This window comes from Astatotilapia calliptera, chromosome 6 (assembly GCF_964374335.1).
Source record: "Astatotilapia calliptera chromosome 6, fAstCal68.1, whole genome shotgun sequence".
Taxonomy (NCBI): Eukaryota; Metazoa; Chordata; class Actinopteri; order Cichliformes; family Cichlidae; genus Astatotilapia; species Astatotilapia calliptera.
This window is the reverse complement of record NC_137427.1, coordinates 37,496,291-37,514,884: the sequence shown is the minus strand read 5'-3', so window position 1 is coordinate 37,514,884 and position 18,594 is coordinate 37,496,291. Positions and strand designations below refer to the sequence as shown.

Here is an 18,594-nt window from a genome sequence, read left to right as displayed (position 1 = left end):
CAGATAATTCACACAAACAGAACTATGATAACTGTGATAACTGGAGTGTGCAGCGTTTCCGTGAGCAGTTTTCCTGCATCTTGACTTGTGTGTAGAGTGTTCATAACATCAGCATTATGTTTTTGTTTATTTGTTTTGTTGGGTTGAAAAATAGTTAAATAAACTGGTGATCATATTTATGGATCACCATGGCACATATCATCAGCCATGTGATTTATTTACGCAGATGAAAAAGTGAGTGTGAATGTGTCTGACGTCACAGTGTTTTTGTGCGCTGTGTAAGAGTGATTGCCTTTGATTGTGAGAGCGGTGATTCTGCAGGTCACCAGCTATTTTAAAATATATATATATATATATTTTAAAAAAGAGTGAAAAAGAGACAAAATTTACATTGTAGATGAAAAATAATTATAGGAAAAAGGTTTTGTGTTGATCAGCCAAGAACAACTACAATCTTATTTTCTGCTTTTAAGAAAGGACTGTTCACAAAAACACAGAGAGAGAGAGAGAGAGAGAGAGAGAGAGAGAGAGAGAGAGATGTGTGTTGATTAAGCAGTGATGATAATAATGAACATGTCTTAGTTTGTCACTTTCAGGTGAAAAGCAGACCTGAATCAATTTTTCACATGCAGCAGTCGGAAGAAAGTCATAGTTTAACATCATTGGAAACATGCAGGCCAGGTTTCTGGCTGACTTATTTACAGTGCCATGTGTTTCTCAACCTCACAAGCGAGCTCACTCCTCCCTGAAGATAAGGAATGCAGCTCCGAAGCAATAACATGATAAAGAGACAGCAGCAAGTCCTGAGCACAAAAAGTCCCAGCAAAGCAGCAGCAATGTGGATAAACAGCAGCAGCAGAAGAAAGCAAACCCATCTTCCTGTCTGATTGGATGAATTCCACGGAGGGGCGAGCAAGATGGCGGTGGCAGCATGTTGAAATGCTCAGAAAGGACTGAGTGACTCGGGCAAGCCACATGCGGCTAGCATGCTGGCTAGCGACATGAAAGAAATGGACCCTTCATGATGCGTTCAACGTGCCAGCGCTGTGGTGGGAAAGGCTCCATCATAAACACGCCCTGCGCCCTGTGCAGAGGTTCAGGCCAAGAAGAAGAAGACGATGACTTCCAAGCCCAAGAAGGTCGGCCTCAGCGTGGGCGAGCTGATTGTGAAAGCCGTGGCCGCTTCCAAGGAGCGCAACGGCCTGTCCGTGGCCGCTCTCAAGCAGGCTCTGGCTGCCGGAGGCTACGATGTGGACAAGAACAAGGCCCGTGTCAAGACCGCCATCAAGAGCCTGGTGGCGAAGGGCACTCTGGTGCAGACCAAGGGCACCGGGGCCTCCGGATCCTTTAAGATGAACAAGGTTACTGAGAGCAAAGCCAAGAAGCCCACCGCGGCCAAAGCCAAGAAACCGGCAGCAGCTGCTAAGAAGTCGCCCAAGAAGGCAGCAGCAGCACTTCAGCCACTAGCACAAAGTCAACCGCATCAGAGGAGGGACAGGACAAAGCTGAAGGAGAAACTGCCTGCTATTGGACTATTGAAGTGGGAGAGGACAATAGAGTGAGAGTGGTGAGAACACAAATTTTGTTATTTAATGTGGGAAATTAAAATTTGGGGTAAAAAAACCTGGGAAAAGAAAACTGACTGCTTAAGTTGGAAAATTGTGAAGGGGTCTGAAACATTGCGAAAATAGAAACATACAAAATCACACACACAAGCAGAACATGCATTAACCCTACTAACACTTCCAAACACAAGAGAGCTTCTGAAGATTAGACAACATCTTAAGCGTGAGTCTGTTTATCATCTTGTCCAAGTCACCCCGTGTGATGCAAAGACCAGTGGACTCACAGCACATTAGTTAAGAAATGATTAAATAATAGTAGAGAAGTGTGTAGGAAAGGCAGCTTTAAGAACATGCTCTGCTGGATATGCAGCTCCACAGACATGCATTAAACCTGCCTAATAACACAAACACATGTAATGAAAATTAGCTTGTTATCTTTCATCAGTGTTAAAATAGTGTCAATTTAGCAGACACTTGTTATCAAATACTGAATTTATCCAATGCAAAAAATTGACTCTCCAGGTTGCAGGACAACAATTTAAACTTTTGTGGGGAAAAAGATTCTGGTTTGACCAACCAGTGATCAGACAATAAATTTAGTTGTTAATATAGTAAATTGGGACAAGCTTCCTGCTTGATTGATGCAGCAAGTAATTTACTGTATGAGGGAAATTCTCTTTTAGTGATAACATTTTGAACATGCATTTCTGTCGTCCTGTCATCCTAGTGGGTTAATAGCTGATATGCAAATTAGTTGATCGGTTTTAGATTAATGAAAGGTGACTGAATTCTAGCACGAGTGAATGGGATGTTTGTTGTGTGTTGAGAGGAGACTCTAAAACACTGAGTTTCCTGTTTTGATGTGTGAGTGAATCCTGTATTTAGATACACAACTCTGAATACGTCAGAACAAACTTCTTTTGTGAAGTGCATGACAACATGTCACATGTTTTATGATGAAGGGAAAAAGGAAAATTGAATAAAATAGATCTGTGGCCTAAATGAGTGAAGAGCACAGACCTGGTGATTAAACTCATAAGTTAAAGAAGACATTAGGGTTATGTTGTGAGTTGTGCAGCTGATGGTTGGTTTGGAGTGAATCTAGCTGATGATTCTTCTCCTGTTGTGAAGTTGATGAGGAGTTTGTGTCATGACTTAACAAGGCCTTTTTATTTTGATACTTTTACAGTGCACTGAAAGTTTGGTTTGATAATCTCTGTTATTTTTCGTTTTTATCTTTTGAACAGGCACTGATTTTGTTTGTCTATTTCTTTTCTTTAAGCAGATCTGCACGTTGGGAATTGAAAGTGCTATACGACCTGTTGGGAAAGCCGTTACAAGTGAGTTTTCTCCACATTAAAATGGGCTCTGGAGAAAGCTACTTATTTGGGACAATATTAAATGAAAGTCCCGGCCTAAAAGGGATTCAGCAATGTAATCCGATCTAAAGTTCTTTTTTTTTTTTTTTGAAATGACGTCATTTTGCTGGAAGTGGAAACTAAATGCGACGACAGGTTCCACTATCAGCAAAGAAAGAAAGAATGAATGAATGAATGAATGAATGGAAATAAAAAACAAACTGACTGACTGGTAAAAGCTGACAGGACTTGACCACGACTCAAGGTTAACCTCCACCTAGACAGGACAAAAGGGTGGATGATTTTATGTGTTTTTGTTACAGGAGCAGAAAGATGACAGCAACATTCGAGGTTGCATGACGATTCAATCTTTTAAATGCCATTTTCTCTGTCTGTGAATTTACTATGTGTGTGTCATTCACTAACTTGTGTTGCTCACAGACATTACTGTGAGAAAGTGTATACGCCTGCGCAGCGCTAACATTTGCATTTCTTTTCTACAGCATTGCAGTTTTTCATGTGTTTGATCATGTGATTTATAAGAGGATTAGTTAATGTTTTCCTACTACAGGATTTCTGGGTTTATATGTGAATGACATTCTTTCCACAGCTAGGGTTGGCTAACTTTATGGTGTTTTTATGGCACCTCTGGAATGTGGATGGCCGACGCCTGCCCACCAGGATAATCAATGTGTGTTGCTAATGTTTGTTTTTTGAGACTGCATGTACAAGATTCAGCAGAAGCGGACAAGTGACATGAGACAAACAAATAAGAGATGCGGTGTTATGGAATAGTTAATATGGGCTCATTTGCTGGCCACTCTTGAGCCCATAAATAATATATGAGTGGAGTGACTTTGCTTACGAGAAGTCACTGATTACATTACTGTTGACTGAGTACATGGGATGATCCATGTCTGAGGCAAATTATGGTATTAATTGTAGTTTACTGATTTGAGAAAACCTGCACATGACACTTGTCTTGCTAGTGCTGAATGCTTATTACTTTTATGATATAATTGTTTATAGGTGTGAAGTTTGATTTCACTTCCAGATTTTGTTTTCCAGGCCATGATGGTGTGTATGCAGGCTCCTGGCAGAGCCAGGTGTTATGCAAAACACACTAACATTCTTATTGCAGGATTATAGGTCCAGGGTGGTGCTGCTCCAGGGGAGGAGATGCCCTGATGTTGCCTGGGATATGATCTAGCTAATCTTTTTCTTTAAGACAGGAATCTGATTTTGATGAGTTGACTCATGGGAGTGTCCATGTGTCAAGATGGGGGATCCAGGATTAATATGAAACAATGAATTAACATTAAATTCTAGAATTAACATTAAATTTTGTTTTATATAATTTTTGCAGCGATTTGTGTGATTAACAGTTTATTTACAGGTATTAAACCTATGCAAGTGATGCATCCATGTTCAGATGAGGCTTTGATGGCCTATAAGTGAAGTTCACTGAACTAAAGAATGTGGTTTGATGATTGTTGACATGCTCTCCAAATAGAAGTTTTTCCTCTTAGCAAGGAAATACAGGTGCAGCAGTAATCTCCTGAGAAATCTTCAGACGCCCAGTGAGAAGCGTGAACCATTCCAGGCATAGCCGACAGCCAGGCAGTGGTTGAGGTCAAAGGTCAAGCTGGTTGGGGCCCATCATGAGATCAGACTTTGGAGCCACAGCAAGGACCATGAAACTGCGTTGGAATGAGAGCTGTGCCAAAAGGGCTTTCCAGAGGCCAACAGAGGAGATTGTGGACAGCAGATGGGCACCTGAAGGATGAGGGGAGCGTGCCAAGCTCCATCGACAGCGCAGAGGGAGTCTAAGGATGACATCATGTCAAGGGGTTGACATTTGTAAAAGCACAGTAAGAGAGAAATGAGACACTGGCAGACCGACTCAGAGTTTCAAAGACGTGCGCACGGGTGAGAGTCTCTGAGCAGACTAACACACCGAGCACCGTTTACTCGCTTTATTTATAAGGCAAAATGGGTTACATAGTACTTCCTCTTTCAACTGAAGAGGGGAGAGCTCAGGCATTGTCTTAGCTATCTAACTTCTGCACACAAACTGAAAAACAACGACACAGCAGTATTCATGCTTATCTGACATCGCAGACACTGAAGTAAAGAATGCATGTATATATCCTGTCTTTGTCAAACATCTCACACACTTAAGCAAGGAATACATTGTGTTCTTTTCAACAGTAAGCTTTACCGTGTGAAAATATATAAACACTTGATTATAAGGCATACTTGTTTCTACTTGATTATACTTTAATGATTTAACTAAAATAAAAATTCTCTTAACATTCCCTCCTGATGTTAATATATTTCACATGTTTTACTCAATGCATAGTCACTTGTTAGTCACATTTTCAACTTGCACGTCATTCAGTGAAATAATTAAACAACAAGCTTGTCAAGATTGTCATAGAGATTTTCTTCTCTCTCTCTCACACTCAGCATATCATACTGACGATAGGGATCCTCCATAACTGACTGAGCCAAGACATGGTTTCCTAACATACGCTTGAACATGTTTATCATTATGCTTCTCAGACATGGGATAATACAAGCAATGAAAAGGCAAAATAGTAACATCACACTGAAAAGGGCCAACAGGCCTTTAATCAGTAGAGATTTCCAAGAGCCGCTCAGCAGCCAGTCCCACCAACCTTGAGTATCGGTAACGTAGTCCTGCTGCTGAGCGTCTCTCAGTTGTTTCAAAACATTCAAAGCATTTGTCATGTTTAATGAATGGATGTTATCAGGTTGTTTTCCTCAGTCATCTTGTTGAGATTTTATTCAGGCGTCCCTGGTGTTATTATTGGTTCTGCTCTTCGGTGGGATAGGTCAGTCTGATCTTCAGGGCGACCAGGCACACCCGAGCTCCCATGTGAGTAGCACTGCCGAGGAAGCACAGGGCGGGAAACCCGTTCAGCCCTGTCCTCCAGCAGGGGTTCACGTAAGAGTCAGGGGAACCGGCGTCTTATTGTGGTGCAAACACTTTCTTCACGTGGGATTGATGAATCCACGAAACTCGTTCGGCTATCTTACACGCTGTGGGTGTGGTAAGTAGCACCTGGAAGGGACCTTCCCACTTTGGAGCACTCCAGTTTTTCCGCTGGAGGACTTTAATCAGAATCCAATCACCGGGGTTCAACCTGCAAGAAACTGAAGAAAAGTCACTCGGCAGTTGATTGCTTAATCTCACTTCTTTATTCTCAAATAGTTTTGTCATCCATTCTGCCATTGTTGTTTCTGCAATAGATTTATTAATTGGCTCACTCATTATGGGGAGTGGAAAATGTCTGCCATGTACGATTTCAAATGGCGTTAGACCACCTGTTCCTTGAGTTATTCTCATCCATAATTTAACCAAGCTTAGACATTCAGGCCAAGGTTTTTTAGTCTCTTCCATACATTTCCTCAACCTTTGTTTAATTGTGCCGTTAGTTCTCTCGACTAATCCTGCACTTTGTGGATGATAAGAACAGTGATGTTTTATGCTGAAGCCTAAAGCTTCAGAAACTTTACTTATTACTTCATTTACAAAATGTGTGCCATTGTCTGATCTTATCAGAGATGGAATACCGTACGTTGGAATAAAATGATTACATAGACATTTTGCTACTGATATTGCATCTGCTTTTTTCACTGGGTATATTTCTGGCCACTTGGAAAATACATCAATTATCACAAGTGCATATTTGGAGGATTGTGATTCATTTAATTCTATGAAATCCATGTGGACAGTGTGAAATGGATGCGGTGGTATAGGGAAATGCCCTCGCTTTGGACGTAGATTTCCCTGTGCGTTGTGTCTTTGGCAAATCATACATGTTCTGATAAACTCTTGTGCTGAACTTTCAAAATTTTTTGTATAGAATTGTTTATTAAGAATATTAGTCATCCCTCCTGATGACACATGAGTTTTCCCATGTGTCACTAAAGCAGCAGTTCTATGCAAAGATTTTGGAAGCACTGGTTTGCCATTACACATCATGAGGTTGTCTTTTAATTCTGCTCCATCTTTCACCCAAGATTTTTGTTCACTCAGCGATGCTGTTTTCTGTGCATCTGCTAGTATTTCTAAAGGTATTAGATCTATGGTTTCTGTTGTTAAAACATCAATTTGTTTTTCTGCAGCTGCTTTTGCTGCTTTGTCAGCAAAGTTATTTCCTCTCGTAATTTCTGTGTCATCCTTTTGATGAGCTGCACATTTGCATAGTGCTAATTCTTTTGGCAACGTTATTACTTCTAATAGCTTTTTTAGAAGGTTTGCATGTTGAACTGTGTTGCCTGAGGAAGTTGTCATTCCTCTGTTATGCCATATTTTAGCGAAATGATGAACTGCTGAATAGACATATTGACTGTCTGTGTAAACATTAACACTTTGACCCTTATACAAAGTACATGCTCTGATGACTGCGGTTAGTTCTGCGCTTTGAGCAGAGTTTGAGGAGCTGAGAGCTTTTGCTTCTATCACTTTATCAACAGTTGTGACCGCATAACCCACACAATTTCTACCGTGAATGTCTTTTGACGCTGAGCCGTCCACAAAAACATTACTGAAACTGCTCTGGGGGGAGCTGTATATATCAGTGCGAGGTTTTGTATCTTCCTCTAATTTTTGAATGCAACAGTGTTGTTCTCCGTCCAGAGAAATCGGCAAAAGTGTACTTGGGTTTAGCTGGCCACACTTCTCTATTTTTATGTGTGATTGTGTAAGTAGAATCCCCACATAAGAAAGTTGTCTTGCATGCGTGAGGAAAGAGAGGTTCGCTTGGAGCAAAATAGAGGTCACTGCATGTGGGACTTTGATGATCAATTTATGTCCTAGAACAATGTCTGCACATTTTTTAACTGCCTCTGCTGCTGCTGCGCATGCCTGAACACAGGTAGGTAATCCAGCAGCTACAGAGTCAAGTTTGCATGAGTAGAAAGCTAATGGACGTTGTTTTTCTCCAAAAGCTTGAGTTAAGACTGCTTTCATATACCCTCCTGCACCATCAACATGGAGAACGAAAGGTTTTCCATAGTCTGGTAATGCTAAGACGGTACATGTCTGCAGTGCTATTTTCAAATCAACGAAAGCTTTTTCTGCTTCTGGAGTCCATTGTACTTTGTCTTTTTTACTGCTAGTGGTGTATTACACGTGGCTTTATTAGTTTTCACGAGAATACCTGCTTTCTGCATGTCTGCAATTACTGGCCTAATTCTTTCCTTTGCTTCTGCACTCAAAGGATATTGTGGTTTCACAGGCCTTCTGGCCCTTATGCTGACCTAACTATCAGAGTGTCATTAGAGAATTTCATTTTCACTTGAGGCAATTTTAGATACCTTCTAGTTTTTCAAAGAATTCACACATCTTACATATTTCAAACTTTGAAGTTTTTTGTTTTGTATATATATTATTTCCTAAACTTTGCATTGTTCATAGCTCACAGTTCTAAAACTGGGCATTTGTAAATCATATGTCTAATCACTATGTGTCACCATAATCCACAAGTATTGGCACAAATTTGTTTCCAAACTAACAAAATAATCAAACAAAACAAAAACGTACATGAGTCAGGATACAAAGAGACAAAGAAAAATGCTGCCAGAAACAAAGCAGAAGTGTGAGGGGAAACTGAGCTCACAGACAGCTGTATGTGTTCGCTTTTAACAGCATGCAGCCTCTGCTCTAAAAAAAAGAACCAATAAAAATAAAAGAAAATGTGTAACATGCTTATCAACTTAGCGGTGTCCACACATTTAATTCAGCTTCATAATCCTGTAGGTTTAGTTATTATCTACAGGGTTTGGCTTATTAGTTGTTATTATAGATGTGCTCTGTATCTCAGTAATATTTATCTAGGATAAATGACAGGTTTTCAAGCAGGTTAAGTGCCTCTATGCACCTAATTGGTTTAGATATTGCTTTTATTTTCTTCATCTCATATGTCATTATACTGAGTTTGAGCAAACCTTTAAGCTTGATGCAGACTTCTTCATAACAATTGTCCATCTCACATCATACTGGCTAAGATACTTCTTGTCAATATTAATATTATATTTTTATTAATTATTATCATCTTTTTCTCTCTATATAATAACAATAGTGTATTACAATATTTTATTAGTGTATATCACTATATTATTACTGAGCCAATTTAATAGTTAGGATCATCTTACTCGGCAAACAGATAATTTATAGTTCATCCAATCTGTACAAGATTTGCTTTTTTCTCTTAACAGGTTTGTGCCTACTTTTAGACTGGTCTTCTGTTTGCCTCATCTCAGATCCAACCTTCAGATTATTATATTTTATTTTGTATCCATCAGGGACCGTGAGTGAGCTGCAGTCTCACTCACCCTCCAGGATGGAAACATTTATCTTTTCACACACTTTCCTTGGCTGAACAATGACACAGCCTTAATCTACCTTATGCATCTCTCTTTTTTATAGAAAAGGTCTTCATATGAATGATTTCCTTTTATTTATTTCATACAATCTGGGCATGATGGGTCATAAATGCACTGATTTTTGCAGCCACGGCCACTATCTCTATGTGACATAAAAAGGGGATCGGTTAGATGCTGTTTTGTCACATGTCCTGAGGCTGATTTCACAATTATAGTGTTTTTTGAGAATGTTACATTTGGGACTTCTACAGTTAAGACAGTTCTACAAGCTCCTGTGTCTCAAAACATTTTTAACGGCACACCTTTCACATATATTACAACTGCTGGTTTGGCTTTTGACTTTTTTCCACATATAACTCTTTTTGCAAAGCGGTTTTTAAAGCATTTATTGAATCAGGGGTGCATTTGCCTTGCCAAGCTGGACAATATATTTTATGTGGATTTCTCCACCTTTTTGCACTGACTATTCCTGCATTTGAACAGTTTTTTCTAACCACTCTTCGTCTGCTGTTAATTTTACTTTAGTTTTAGAGTTACCCATTTTGAACTAATTACGTCAGAACTGTGACACCTTCTTTGGCATGAAAAAGTGAGAATGGGTTTTCGATAACAGCCTTCTACTCTCCCACTAATTGAGAGAGCGGTTATCAATTTTACGTGATGAAGCACAACCCTTTTCACCTTTACCAATACGTGAGTGTTCACAGGAAAACAGTTTGAGAAGTGGTTCGACCGCGTATTGGGTCGTAAAAACAACTCACTCCTCACAAACAAAGCGCGTTTCTATGATTTTTATTGAGATTTTCCGTAGGCCTATTTATTTGTGTAACACCTTCACCTTCAGCCACTCTTCTTGAGTGACCGGAAACCTGTTCCGTTACAGCCACTCCCAGAGCGACCGGAACTTTTAATAGCGATTTTTCTAGAATTTCGCTCTTGCCTGTCGTCTTCCTAGTCCCGCATGGACACTGAGATCTGTCGGCGTACCTAGGTTTACACACTACTTAAAGGAAAATCTCAATATCAACGTATTTTAGCGCTTGGTGGAATGCGTGTCATATTCACCTCTACTGTGGCGCTGCGTTTTAAGATCCGGTGCTCATCGGGTCCTGGAGCCGTGAAGGCCGAACGCTGACCGGAGATCGAATTCACGTTCCCGGGTTTTTCGTTTTACTGATCAGATTTCTTCCAGCGCAGGCGTCACGACGTCAGGATCCGATGGAGACCGTCTGTGGAAAACTAGACGTTAAAAATAACAGTCAGTTCTCCGGCTCGAAGGACCAATTAAATGTCAAGGGGTTGACATTTGTAAAAGCACAGTAAGAGAGAAATGAGACACTGGCAGACCGACTCAGAGTTTCAAAGACGTGCGCACGGGTGAGAGTCTCTGAGCAGACTAACACACCGAGCACCGTTTACTCGCTTTATTTATAAGGCAAAATGGGTTACATAGTACTTCCTCTTTCAACTGAAGAGGGGAGAGCTCAGGCATTGTCTTAGCTATCTAACTTCTGCACACAAACTGAAAAACAACGACACAGCAGTATTCATGCTTATCTGACATCGCAGACACTGAAGTAAAGAATGCATGTATATATCCTGTCTTTGTCAAACATCTCACACACTTAAGCAAGGAATACATTGTGTTCTTTTCAACAGTAAGCTTTACCGTGTGAAAATATATAAACACTTGATTATAAGGCATACTTGTTTCTACTTGATTATACTTTAATGATTTAACTAAAATAAAAATTCTCTTAACACATCATGATTCTGTGAAAGCACAGGAACCAGAAGCTATGGTGGTGATGACAGCAGTTACCTATGAACATCACCTAAAGCTGTGTCACTATACTGTGCATACGCGGGCACATTGAAGACTGCTGGGATCATAACGCCAGTAAGATAACTGGACCCAGCACCCTTTTCACAAAGGGGTTGATAGAGGCCAATTCAAGTGCTTCTGACCTTTTCAACTGCCTGCAAAATAACGGAGAGATCCTCCTGGATTTATCAGAGCCACTGCAAAGAGGTCGAGGTCCCAAGAAACCCCGGAACCCTCAAGACAGCACAATAGAGAAATCTCACACTTGGTTGTTTCAGTGGTGAGGGGGGAGTGCTGATTGAGCCCCCGTAGGGTAAGCTCGCACTTCAACCTCCAGCCTCTGATCAACTCTAGGGCAACCAAGTGCGAGGCGTGACGGACCTGTGTGCAACCAAGGTGGACCCTCTTGGTTACCTTGACTACGACGCTCACTTTTACAGGACCCCAGCTGGTGCCGGAAACAGCTGAACCAGGAGGAAGGCAGAGAAGATGGACACACGACAACTCTCACCTAAGGGATATGACGCAAGACCACATTCCTCCGTGGATGAACAATGCCTGGTACCGTTATATCCACGACAGAACAAAAGCAGAATCGGCAAATACAGACTATTATGTCTGTTCCCATCTACCCAGCACGGCAACATACCCCACACTATATATGTTCCTGGACCAACTCCCAGGGAAGAATTACTCTATGATACTAGCAGAGAAAGGGGACTTTGTGTCCTCTTCAACAACACATTCTGCATTTACATAAAGAAGACGCACATTCATCAAATATGACTGACGCCCTGAATGTTTGGAGACAGATCCAGCAGGCCCAAAATCAGGACTATGTAAGTGATACAAGTGACTGGTTTTCTTGGCTATACACTGGCTCCTGGTTACAGGTGCTAAAAAGACTACTCATCGGAGTTGGGATATTTTTACTTTTATTTTGTGTCTTTGTAACGTGTATATTGCCATGTATAAAACTCATGATTAACCGCGTAATATTTTCTACTGTTGCTGCATAAATAGCCATGACAAGTGATGATGATGATAATGACCCCGACCTGTTGGAACATGAAGACTTTGTGTGATTAATGACGATGTGATAGAAAATGTACAACAAGATGTTACAAACTGGTATCTCACTTAAAGTTTTACTGACAACAGGAGGGAATGTCAATGGAAAATTGTATTTAGTAGTCAGTATAATCTTTTAGTGATATAAGTTTGCATATGGTAGAATACTGCATGTAGTTATTTGTATTAGGAAATATTCAACCATGTATACTTAGAGGCATATAATTAATTGTGTGTGATCTCTAACAGGCTGCAGGCTTGGGGTGCATCCCAGGAATGCACCCCCACGTCTGGGAGCATGAGAGCTCATACCTTGTTTTATTGTTTTACGGCAGGATTAACGTAGCTATGTCTGTTTTAGTTTAAGTGCTTCTTTACATATAGATGAACTGCTGGACTTCCTCACCATGTTATCTAGGGTGGGGGAGACTACCCCCTTTCCTGACCAAGGATTTGTGCTCTTTTGTGCTCTCATGACCCTTTGATCAGCAGGACACACACACACACACACACACACACACACACACACACACACACACACACACACACACACACCTACTGAAGTATAAATAAAGATTGGGGCAGTTTCTTAGTGCGAGTCTCAGTCTGGAGGCTGCCCTTGCTAGCAAGAAGTTCTGTGTGTTTCTCTTCTCTGAGTCTTTACTGAAGAAGTGTTTTAGAATATTTTCCCTAACATAAGATATCTGTTATTTGTCTGTGTTCTATTGTTCCTGCCCTACTGAACAACAGGCTTGATTTCATTGGCAGTGTGTTGTAATCACATGCCACTGAAGACATCAAGATGGCAGAATCTTTTAAGCACTTGTTCTTATTCTTATTAATGCACAATTTCTATTGCTATGTAATATTTGTAGTTTGCATCTGATTAATGTGAGGTGTGCATGTGCATAAGTAAATGTTTTTCAACTCGGTCACTCACACCAAACAAAAGAGCATTTTGTGTCAAGTATATAAAAAATGTAGCCTAAAAAACATTACAGATCTATGCAGTATATTAATCACTTATATAATTTTTTACATAAAGATAACATTAAAAACTCACGTCTCATCATGATTGATGTCTCAATCAGAGACATTATTCTATTTTTTCCAACACATTCCAGACATTCTTGTTTGATGAATTTCCAACAGTTTAGGTTCAAACATATTTTACATTTTTCTCATCAGCTGCAGTTTGAGAAAAGAAATCTATAATTGTGAAGAAAACTTAGCAGTGTCTGATTTAATGTGCCTTATTTCCTGCTGAGGCTCCACTTCTCACTGTGTGTTTCTATGAAGTCTTGTACATTTAACATATTTTGTACTCTAAAAATCCAAACACAGTTTGTAAATATGTTCATGTTTCCTCCTCCAGATGCTTCCTCTCAAAAGCTTCCCTCTGTGTCAGTGAATCCCTCTGCTGAGATAGTGGAGGGGGCCTCTCACCCTGCGATTGTTAGGATATTTTTAAAAAGGGGATTAAAAAATAAGAAAAATGTAATAACAGAAAGTCATTTTTAGCTGTTTAGACCATCTTTGCCTGCTTATGCCAACAAACAATGTTGGGGTGTAACGGAATACATGTACCAGCATAACAGGGGGGTATTTAAAATACAAAATATGAGTAACTGTATTCCGTTATGTGTTACCGTTTAAAAAGGTGGTATTAAGAATACAGTTTGTACACTCAATATGTAAATGACACGGCTGTCTTTTCCTGTGTCAGGCTGTCCCCTCTCTATTTGTGGTAATTCCATGCCGATGGAAACCCAAACAAAACACGCATTAAGAGGCTCTAATGCCGGGGTGTCAATCTCGGGGCCCATGTCACCTTTACTTGCGACCCACATAATTTATGTGTTTTTGCCACACACTCGCACTCTCCTCCTTAAAGCTGTCTCACTCACTGAGGGGTAGTGATCCTGATCCTGAAATATCGATACTTCCAATACCAACGTTTCATGTTGCATGATCAATTCCCATATGAAAATATCAATATCTAATGTAATTACATTTGATTTTATCATAAAAATGACATACAGAGAAAATTAAACTCAGCAATTAACAGGATAGTCAGCAATACCCTGTTAATAGGTTATTGCTGACTCTCATTCATGTGCGTGCTACGGCTCCGCATGAGCGTGAGCCAATGAGAGTCCCAAGGCACTTTAGACCACAAAACATGCAATCTTGACTTTGTTCACAGATCATAACTGCATTTACGTTCAACATAGAAATTGTGCTTTGTGCGATGTATGTGTGAAAACAGTTAAATAGGGATGGGTACCGGTTCTGACGTAAATGGTAGTAACCAGACCAAAAAGCAGCGCACATTTCGATGCTTTATATCGGTGCTTTTTTTCCTGAAATGTCATACACTTTGGATTCTAACCAATCATTTTATAGTTAACATTGTTATCTTTTTACAAAAAAAACAGCTAAACATGAAAGGTTTTTGGACAAAGTTTGTGTTCTCCATTCTTTAAGCACCGGTTCAGCACCGTTTCAAAAGTACCGGTTTGGTACTGGTATCGGATAAAACCTAAATGATACCCATCCCTACAGTTAAATACTGTGGCAACACGACAAACCTCATAAAAAAAAATGGGGTGCCGCTCTCACTCAATGGGAATTGGCTCTTCTGATTCACTACATTGTTATGATTTAATCTTTGTTTTCTGAGTTACCTTTGTTGCAGCTGCTCCAGTTCCTTGATTGAAGAGGCAAGAGGCAAGAGATGGAAAAGGGGCAGAGCGAGCTTTAATGGAGGACTGCAAATTGTCTCATTCCATAACTCGGGACCATGGGGGGGTTTGGAGTTCATTATGTTAGTTTCAGTTAGGTTTTGTGTGTTTTTGTCACGGCTGGGGCAGCAGTCGTGTGGTGGAGTTAAATGAGGACCCAAGATGCAAGAAACGTCTAGATGCAGGTGAGCGTTTTATTTACAAATGGTGAAATATACACAGAAACGAGGGTGGCGAGGACTGCACAAAGACAAGAACCTAAACTGGGAAAAACTAATAAACCTGGAACACGAGATGGAACAGAGAGACACACGGAGAGATACCAACTAACGCAGAGAAACACAGACGACACGACGAGGAGCACAGGCAGACACACACTATAAATAGGTAATCAGGAAATGGCACACAGGAGGGGACACAGCTGGAACTAATGGGCATAACGAGACACAACCAAGTAAAACAGACTGTTTTACTACATGACTCGTGGACACGAACAGAGCACAGAGGAAAGACACAGGTAGGGCTGATAAAACACTTGAGCACTAAACACAAGAACCAAACCCTAAGAACTAATACCAAAATTAGAATAAACACTAGTGATGGGTAGATGAGGCCTCGTGAAGCGTTTCAACACATTCCCCAAACTGTATCGATACTGTGTCGACACAGTGTTGCTGTTTTTCTCCATACTGACACCTGCTGGACCTTAAAAATCATTGCAGGCAACTTACTTCAGACTTGCAACATACACTAATTCAATGACCTAGTCATACTTGTATACACTGTAAGGTATTGTACTGTCCATGGAATCATTTTTATATCTTTTACATTTCAAATATTGTAGACATCTTTAAAATATATTGTGAATGTCATTAAGTGAAAATTAGAATGAAAGTATTGTAAATGTAATTTTACCCATTTAAATGTAATTGACTCAGAGTTTATTATAAATTTTTATTCAGAAAAATAAGTTTATCCAATGTTTTTGCATTCAGTCTATTGTGGGTTTTTTTACACTATTTCCCCAGCTTTGGAAAATACACGTTCACTGTAATGCCAGGTGGAAAAGGTTAGGATAAGATGTTCGTTAAAGGATCCTCTGATCGTGGAATGTTTCTCTCCGCCAAGTAGCGCTGGACCTCAGTGATGGAGTCTGCTGTTGCATTGTTTGTTTGTCTGCCAACTTCTTCATCGAGCCGATGCCACGGGTTTTCTGAAATAATAAAAAATTAATGCCGTTTTAGTTTTTGTCATCTACTCCAAATTAGTACACATTAGCATCAAAATAAATGTATGAATAAGCTGATAATACTGAACTTGCCTGGAACAGGTGACTGCTCTGATGAAGGTCCAGGCTGTGGCTCAGATGTTGTGCGGGCAATTACTGCAGCACACTCCACTTTTAGGCAATTGACTGCCTCGCTACACTTGGAGGAACTACGAAATCCGAGTTTTTTAAATCTGGGGTCTAAAAGTGTTGAGAGGGTCAACACACTTAATGACTCCAGATTAGAAGCAGTGTCTGTGACACGATGCCTAAGTTGGTCATGGAGATGGGTGGCAGCTTGTGTGTGTAGATGTAAAGAGTTCCGCTCAAGTGCACAATATAGCATTTTCATCATCGGGATTACCTTTGATCCTGAAACTCTCCTCAGACAACTCCACTGTGGCCTGATGGAAAGGGGCCAACACAAGAAGTGCTTCCCTTATGATGTTACATTCATCAGTCGTAAGTGGACTTAAATCTGTTGGAAGAGAAGCAAGAGATACCCAGACTGCTTCTTTCTCATCATGTAGCCGTGACAGCATCTGATATGTGCTGTTCCAACGCGTTGGTACCTCGTTGATAAGTTCCAAGATGGGCCATCCCATCTGCTGCTGCACTTGAGCAAGCTTTTCTTTGGCTGTAGTGCTGGATCTGAAGAATGATACGATTTGTCTAGATTTATCTCTTATGGATGAAAGTTCAGGGATTTGATCGCATGATTTCTTGACTAATAAATTGAGTTTGTGTGCAATGCAAACTGAATGTCGAATTTGGAGCAATAATGTTTGGTGCTGCATCGGTCACAAGACACCTTACCTTATTTGTGATGGCCCAGTCATCCATCATGCCCTTTTTGAATTGGGCCAAACTGTCTGCAGTGTGACTTTGTGGAAAGTGTTTCACACCCAACACAGATGTACACAACTGCATTTTCTCATTAATGTAGTGACAGGTAAGAGCCAAGTAAGCCTCCATATTCAAAGAGGTCCACAGGTCGGCTGTTATACTCACTGCCACAGCTTGCTGTACTTCCATTTTCACTCGTTCGAGTTCCTCCGTATGTTTTTTGGCTATCAATTCCTTTATGGTCTGAAGATGAAACAAAACTAAATCAGTATGCAGTACAAACCTTTCTGGTTGGCAAAACATATGATGGATCAAGGACCTGAACCAGCTCCCTGAACCCCTCACTCTCCACAATGCTAAGGGGTTGGCAGTCCTTTATAATAAAATTCAGGACTGCCTGGTCCAGAGCAATCTTCCTAGATGCTTGATTTCAAAATAATAAAACATTAATTTAAAAAAAAAAAATGATAAAGCTGCTCAATGTCTATATAGGCCTACCTGTGTTCATTCTTGGTGTGTTTGTCTCCTGATTTTCATGTTTTGCTCTGTAATGCCTAAACATTGAGGAGGTGCTTTTGTTTGTGTACGAAAGCTCCGCAGAACAGATGCGACATTTAACCTGCAAAAAATAAAATAAATATTTTACACTGCAAGTCACAATGCTGTTTTTCCTATTCTGATAGATTACACTGAAACAAAGGCAGACACACAGTTAACTTATTTGCAGTTAAAAGATCGAAATGATCCCACACAGCAGAAACTTTTCTTTTTCTTTCGGGCTCCATTTTGTTGTAGAGGGATATGTATTTTTTTTTCTTTGTGAGAGTAATTTCGGATTTTTTGGTGGCGACTCATTCCGTTGACAGATGCTGATGCGGTACCTTTTAAACACAGTTTGGCGTGTTGGCAATGAGCGATACAGCAGCTGTATCGATCACGTGACTTTTTCTTAAAGGACACACTATAAGGTATTGTACTGTCCATGGAATCATTTTATATCTTTTACATTTCAAATATTGCGTCAGTGTTGCTGGACCCATCACTAATAAACACAAAAAACAAGGGTCGCTGGGTCAAATGACCCAGGATCATGACAGTTTTACCCCCTTTTTGTGGGCTGATCAGCCACTATTTAAGTTTCCCCTATGTCTCGTTAAGTTACCTCAGTTTTTTTGAGTTATCAGTATTGTTTGTCAACTTTGAGTAGAGTTCTGTTATTTTGACCTCTTTTATGGGCCAAGATTTTGATTCTTTTTGCATGATTTAACCAACTATGTTTTTGGGTTAAATAAAAAAAAATCCTTTCTTGGCCTTTAACCTGTGCCTAAGTTTCCGTCACTGCTCCGTCCATCACAGTATCTGATCGATACTTTGTTTCTCTCCCCCTTAAGTTCAGTAGGTATAACTAAATTGTATTAAATAAAGTTTTTAAAATTTTAATTTCAATCACAGCTCACACCCTGTATTTTCACTTCCCGGCAGACTCAAGACTATTTTGTCA

The 18,594-nt window shown here is 40.2% G+C and overlaps 1 pseudogene across 1 annotated transcript; it reads left to right on the top strand.

Annotated features, from left to right (window-relative positions):
- The first annotated feature begins 496 nt into the window (after nucleotides 1-496).
- Nucleotides 497-4,760, top strand: LOC145429593 (histone H1 pseudogene; annotated as a pseudogene). Its single transcript, XR_013909839.1, has one exon. The product of XR_013909839.1 is annotated as a histone H1 pseudogene (transcript).
- Nucleotides 4,761-18,594: the final 13,834 nt, after the last annotated feature.